Source organism: Mobula birostris, chromosome 7 (assembly GCF_030028105.1).
Source record: "Mobula birostris isolate sMobBir1 chromosome 7, sMobBir1.hap1, whole genome shotgun sequence".
In the NCBI taxonomy this organism is placed as follows: Eukaryota; Metazoa; Chordata; class Chondrichthyes; order Myliobatiformes; family Myliobatidae; genus Mobula; species Mobula birostris.
The window spans coordinates 58,406,871-58,414,478 of NC_092376.1; positions in this window are offsets into that span (position 1 = coordinate 58,406,871).

A 7,608-nucleotide genomic window follows, 5' to 3' on the forward strand; every position below is an offset into this window, starting at 1 on the left:
GCAACGTGGACAATGTACTGTAGTTAAATAGGCATCTGGAATGTTGGCCTTCAGTATTCAGCCAGTGAGTATATGAACAAGGAGATTATGCTCCAGCTTTATAAAACAGTATAAAGACCTCAGCTAGAGTAGAATCACAATGTCAGAGAAAAGGACAGCACAGAAACAGGCCCTTCGGTCCATTTAGTCTATGCCAAACTAGTTAAGCTGCCTACTCTCATCAATCTGCAGCAGGAGCATAGCACTCCATACCCCTACTATCCATATACCTATCTGAACTTATCTTAAAGTACTGTGCATTTTGACTTATGATGCTATAGAAAAGGTTTGATAGAACTGGAGAAGATTGAGAGGAAATTTACCAGGATGCATGTCAGCGATGAGGAGGAACAGGAGACAATGGGACTGCTTTCACTGATGCAGAAGAGGTTAAGGGGACATATGATTGTGGTATATACAGTGGAGCTAGGAAGTTGGTGAACCTGTAGATTTTTTTCTATTTCTAGATAAATATGACCTAAAATGTGATCAGATCTTCACATATGTCCTATAACCAGATAAAGAGAACCCAATTAAATAACTAACACAAAAATCATTACACTTTATTCATTTCTTTATTGAGAAAAATGATCCAATATTACATGTATTTGTTGGGAAAAGTATGTGAACCTTTGCTTTCAGTAACTGGTGTGAACCCTTTGTACAGCAGTAATTTCAACCAAACATTTCCGCTAACTGTCGATCAGTCCTGCTTGGAGAAATTTTACACCATTCCTCCTTATAAAACTGCCTCAATTTTGGGATGTTGGTGGGCTTCCTTGCATGAACTGCTTGCTTCAGGTCCTTCCATAGCATTTCTATAGGATTAAGGTCAGGACTTTGACTCAGCCAATCCAAAACATGAATTTTCTTCTTCTTAAATTATTTCTTTGTTGATTTACTCTTGTATTTTGGATCATTGTCTTGTTGCATTATTCAACTTCTATTAAGCTTCAGGTGGCAGACTGCTATCCTGTCATTATCATGTAAAATGTCTTGATACAATTCTGAATTTATTGCTCCCTCAACGATTGCAAGCTGTCCAGGCCCTGACACAGCAAAACAGCCACATACCATGATGCTCCTTCCACCATGCTTCACAGTTGGGATGAGGATTTGGTGTTGGTGTGCAGTGCCCTTTTCCCTCCAAACACCGTAATGTGCATTTCTGCCAGAAAGTTCAACTTTTGTCTCATCTGTGCACAGAACATTGTCCCAGAGGTGTCGTGGAATATCCAGGTGGTCTTTTGCAAACTTGAGACGTACAGCATTGTTCTTTTTTTTTTGAAGAGCAATGATTTCCTCCATGGTGCCCTTCCACGAACAGCATTCTTACTCAGTGTTTTTCTTATAGTGGGCACATGAACAGCGACTTTAGCAAGTTCTAGAGATTTCTGCAGGTCTCTTGCTGTTACCCTTGGGTGCTTTTTCACCTCCTTCAGCATTGCATGTTGTGCTCTTGGTGTGATCTTTGCAGGATACCCACTCCTAGGAAGAGTAGCAACAGTACTGAGTTTCCTCCATTTGTAGACAACTTTTCTTACTGTGGACTGACGAACATTCAAGTGTTTAGAAATTCCTTTATAGCATTTTCCAGCTACATGTATCTGTACAATTCTTTGAAGAGCCTCTGAAAGTTATTTGATCGAGGCGTGGTGTACATAAACAGATCTTGCTCAAGAAGAGCAGTCTCTATCAGAAACCTGACTTTGTGTGTCTTTTTTTACAGGGCAGAGCACTTCTATAATCCACACCTCCAGTCTCATCTCATTGATTGGAACACCTGACACCAAATAGCTTTTGTAGAAGGCATTACCCCAGAGGTTCACGTACTTTTTCCAACAAATACACGTAATACAGGATATTTTTTCCACAATAAATAAATGAACAAGTATAATGTTTTTGTGTTATTTATTTAATTGGGTTCTCTTTATCTAGCTTTAGGACTTACATGAAGATCTGTTCACAATTTAGGCCATATTAATGCAGAAATAGATAAAATTATACAGTTTCACAAACTTTCCAGCACCTCTGTAAGGTTATCAGAGGTCTAGATAAAGTAGACTGTGGGAAAAATTTGCCTGTATGAGAGATAGAGGACAAAGGTAAAGGTTAAGGGGTACAAGATTTTGTGGGGATCTGAGAAGACCCTTTCACCCAGGGAATGGTGAGCACCTAGAATGCACTGCTTGAGACAGTGGTGGAAAGAGTCAATGACAATATTTAAGAAATGTGTACATTAGCACTTGAATTACTTGGACATATAAGGCAATGGGCCAGGTGCTGGGACAAAAGATGAATAGTGATAGTTTCCTATTGGTCAAATCAGATGTGCTGGGCTGCATAGCCTGATTGCATGCTATACAACGTTTGACTTTAATTTCCATACCACTGTTGTAAAGCTCACTGGCCTGTAGTTACCTGGTGTATCCCTGCTATCCTTCTTAAATAAAGGAGAAACATTAACTGTTCTGCAGTATTGTGACTCACCCATGGTTAAGGAAAATACGGAAGTCTCTTTGAGGGTTTCCACAGTCTCCTCCCTTGCATCCCATTGCATCTTGGGCTATATCTCACTGATCCTAGGGATTTTTTCACCTTCATGTGTCCAAGATATCCAACATACCCAGCTTGTCAATAACGACATGTTTCAGACGAATAACATACCCTTTCCTGAACTTTTTTATCATCCACATCCTTCTCCCTGGTCTATACAGACAAAGAGTATGAACTTGCCCACATAGCCTGGCTCTACATGTAGATTATATATTTTATCCCTAAGAGGACCAACTGTTCTGCTAGCTGCCATTTTACTGATAACAGACTTATAGAATGTCTTGGGGTTTTAGAACGTAGAACGGTACAGCACAGAAATAGGCCCTTCAGCCCATGATGTTGTGCTGAACTAATTGAATTAGTAAGTCAGGGACTAATTCAACAAATTCCTTTTTGCTGCCTAATATCCATATCCCTCCATCCTCTGCACATTAATTTGCCTATCTAGGAGCCTCTTAAATGCCTCTTCTGTATTTGCCTCCAGTATTACCTCTTCCGGCACAATCCAAACACCCACCACAAGATTCTCCTTGATCTTACTTGCCAAAGACACCTCTTTGTCTTTTTGCCTTCCAAATTTCAATCTTACATTTTTCATACATCAACAACATTTTTCAAGGAACACACTTAGCTGCCAAGGCGATTTCTTGTTATATGCTTTCTTTTTGATTTCTGACCAATATGCTTTGTCATCTGAAGTTTTTCATCTTTACTGAAACATGCTGGCCCTGAACTCTTACTAACACATTTTTAAATGAGTCCCACTTGTAAAATTTTATTTTCCCTACAAGATTCTGTCCACAATCTACAGTTGCCAGATTCTCTCTTATACTTTTGAAACCAGCCTTCCCCACCAAGTTCCTGTCAGAACTTGGGGAACTACTTCATCATTTTCCATCATTCATAAACACAAGACAATCTGCAGCTGATGGAAATCCAAAGCAACGCACAAAAAATGTTGGATGAATAAACAGTGGATGGTTCGGGCCAAGATCCTTCGTCAGGACTGGAAAGGAAACAGGAAGATGACAGATAAAAAGGTGGGGGGGGGGGGAAGAAGGAGGATAGCTTGAAGGTGATAAGACCGTAAGACCATAAGACATAGGAGCAGAAAGAATTAGGCCATTTGGCCCATCGAGTCTCCTCTGCCATTCAATCATGTCTGATCCTTTTTCTCCCCTCCTCAACCCCATTTTCCGGCCTTCTCACCCTAACCTTTGATGCTGTGTCCAATCAAGAACCTATCAATCTCTGCCGTAAATACACCCAATGAACTAGCCTCCACAAATGCCTGTGGTAATAAATTCCATAAATTCACTACCCTCCGGCTGAAGAAATTTCTCTGCATTTCTGTTATAAATGGATGCCGTTCTGTCTTCAGGCCATGCCCTCTTGTTCTAGACTCCCTCATGATGGGAAGCATCCCTTTCCACATCTACTCTGTCTAAGCCTTTCAACATTTGAAAGGTTTCAATGAGATCTCCCCTCATCCTTCTCAACTCCAGTGAGTACAGGCCCAGAGTCATCAAATGTTCCTCATATGATAACCCTTTCTCTTCCAGAATCATCCTTGTGAACCTCCTCTGAACCCTCTCCAATGTCAACATGTCTTTTCTTAGATAAGGAGCCCAAAACCATTCACAATACTCAAGGCGAGGCCTCACCAGAGCCTTTGCCTCTCAGATCTTTTGATTTTCTCTCCATTTAGAAGATAGTCTGCATACTTATTTCTACTACCAAAATGCATAACCATGCATTTTCCAACATTGTATTTCAGTTGCCACTGTCTTGTCCATTCTCCTAATCTGTCTAAGTTCTTCTGCAACTTGTTTCTTCAACACTACCTACCTCTCCTCCAATCTTCGTATCACCTGCAAACTTGCAAACAAAGCTATCTCTTCCATCATCATCGAAATCATTGATATACAGCATAAAAAGAAGCGGTCCCAACACCGACCCCTGTGGCGCATCACTAGTTACTGGCAGCCAACCAGGCAAGGATCCTTTTACTCCCACTCACCACCTCCTACCAATCAGCTAATGCTCTAACCATGTTAGTAACTTTCCTGTAATACCATGGGCTTGTAACTTGGTAAGCAACATTGGTAGGCACCTTGTCAAAGGCCTTCTGAAAGTTGAAATATACAACATCCACTGCATTCTCTTTATCCATCCCACTTGTGATCTCTTCAAAGACTTCTGACAGGTTTGCCAGGCAAGATTTTCCTTTAAGGAAACCATGCTAACTTTATCCTAGCTTGTCCCGTGTCACCAAGTACTCCATAACCTCATCCTTAACAATTAACTCCATCATCCTCCCAACCACTGAGGTCAGGCTAACTGATCTATAATTTCCTTTATGCTGCATTCCTCCTTTCTTAAAGAGTGGAGTGACATTTGCAATTTTCAGTCCTCTGGCACCATGCCAGAGTCCAATAATTTTTGAAAGATCATTGCTAATTAATCCACAATCTCTAATGCTACCTCTTTCAGAACCCTAGGGTGCAGTTCCTCTGGTCCGGGTGACATATTTACCTTTTGGTCTTACAGTTTTTTGAGCAGCTACTCCCTTGTAATAGTAACTGCACTCATTTCTTTTCCTTCACACACTACAATAAGTGGCACACTGCTAGAGCCTTCCACAGTGAAGACTGATGCAAGGTGTAAGGTGAGGTGTGTTACTTCAGTCTCATGTTTCGCCTCTGGCATACAATAAACACCTGTGCACGGTGGCCTGCCGTCTGATTTTTAAAGTCCACACCTTCATGAGGGCACACAACCCTCACCTAAACCCACTGTGTGGCAGCAGTGGGATGGCAAGCCATAGGAAAATAAAGGTGTTCAAGAAAAGGACTGGTTTACGCTCACAGGTAACAGTTCGTTTTTCAGCCAAGTATGAAGGATGTGATGATGAACAATGGGACGCCATGCAGTCAGAAGAAGGTGGGTATGCAGTCCCAAGTGCCGAGCCAAAGGCACAGAAGCCCCCGATAACCTAGCAAGACCATACCAGATGTTAGATGTCTCAGCTCTCCTGGATAGGTTCCTGACTGGCCGGCGGAAATAGGAGGAGCAGCTGATTCAGGAGTTTTGGGAGCTGAAATCCCATCTAACAATGCGATCCAGCCAGAGGATGTGGGGAAAACTATTTTCTGCGCTTTGAGTGCTTGGCTAGGGTTTGGGTGTGGCCAGAGGTAGAGTGGTCTTGCTGGCTCATCCTACTACTGACAGGGAAAGCACTCAAGGCCTACTTTGCGATGGATGAGGAGGCATCCAACTAGTATCTTCAGCTGAAGAAGGCTCTCCTTACCAAGTTTGATATCGCTCAAGAGACCTACCGGTTGAAGTTCCAAGCCCAGTCCACACCACAAGGAGAGTCACCAAAGGAGACCTCCCACCGCCTGAGGGGATTATATCGCTACTGGATAAAGCCAGAGCTCCAGACCAAGGACCAAGGTCTCTAGCAAGACAGGTCATCTTTCTAGAGCAGCTACTGCAAGTCCTGCCAGGAGATATCCATACATGGGTACAGGAACATTAACCTGTAAATGGCTTAGCTGCAGCCCAGCAGGCTCAGATGTACCTGAATGCCCAGCGAGGGGTGGTCTGGCCAGTTTTCATCCAGCCATTGAAGCATAGGACAACTGCTTTAAGTAAGGGTACTCTGGAATCTACGAAAGTTACACCTGGGTTTACACAGGAGAAAGACAGTGGAAAGACTAAGCATTCAATTTGCTTCTTTGGTCAACAGCCAGGCCACAAAGCACCTTTTTGACCCCTTAAGCAACTAAAACTATAAAACTACTGTTATGTTCCCTAAGAGGGAGGAGAAACAGAGCTGGAGGCCTGTGAACATTCTAAAGGTGAGTACATGAAGGAAAACAAACTTTTTGTGAAAGTAAGTGGACAAACTGTTCAGGTAATATTGGACATCGGGACTGTGGTGATCTCAATTAAGTGACAGTTCGTTTCCCCTACTGATTTTAACTATTCTAAATGTGTGCAAGCGCACTGTGTGCATGGGGATGTTAAGTCATATCCGACCACAGATTTTACCCTAGGCATTGATACGGTCTTTCTTTTGAGGGCGGGAGTGTTTAGCAACTTGCCAAAAGATATGTTCATTGAGAGGGATTTGCCTGTGTTGTCTGACTTGTTGCAAAAAGCTGAATCCGGTAGCACCGTTAAGCTTTATTGTCCTGTGTTAGCCCCAGCTCAGGGCAAGGCTGGGCTTGAAGCTTTACCAGCTTGCTTGAGGGAGGTAGGAAGAGCCCTCGAAAAACAAGTGGTCAGAACTGCCTAGTTAAACCCTTAGGAACACTCATCCCTATACGTGACACCACACACCTCGCTAATGGTCCATGCCAGGTTCCCAGTAACAACTGTGTACTCCAAAAAAACTGCCTGGTCCCTACCACCCCAATTTGATATTGTAAGGGGGTAAAACAGAAAGGGATCATGCCTGCAAACAGATGAAACACACATCTTTACAGTAGAGGAGGCCGTGGATAGATATGTCAGAATGGGAATGGGATGTGGAATTAAAATGTGTGGCCACTGGGAGATCCTGCTTTCTCTGGCGGACAGAGCGTAGTTGTTCAGCAAAGCGGTCTCCCAGTCTGCGTCGGGTCTTGCCAATATATAAAAGGCCACATCAGAAGCACCGGACGCAGTATATCACCCCAGTCGACTCACAGGTGAAGTGTCGCCTCACCTGGAAGGACTGTCTGGGGCCCTGAATGGTGGTAAGGGAGGAAGTGTAAGGGCAGGTGTAGCACTTGTTCTGCTTACACGGATAAGTGCCAGGAGGGAGATCAGTGGGGAGGGATGGGGGACGCAACTCCCTTGTCCATTCGTCCCCCCCACACGTCTCCCAGTGGCCACACATTTTAATTCCACATCCCATTCCCATTCTGACATGTCTATCCACGGCTTCCTCTACTGTAAAGATGAAGCCACACTCAGGTTGGAGGAACAACACCTTATATTCCGTCTGGGTAGCCTCCAACCTGA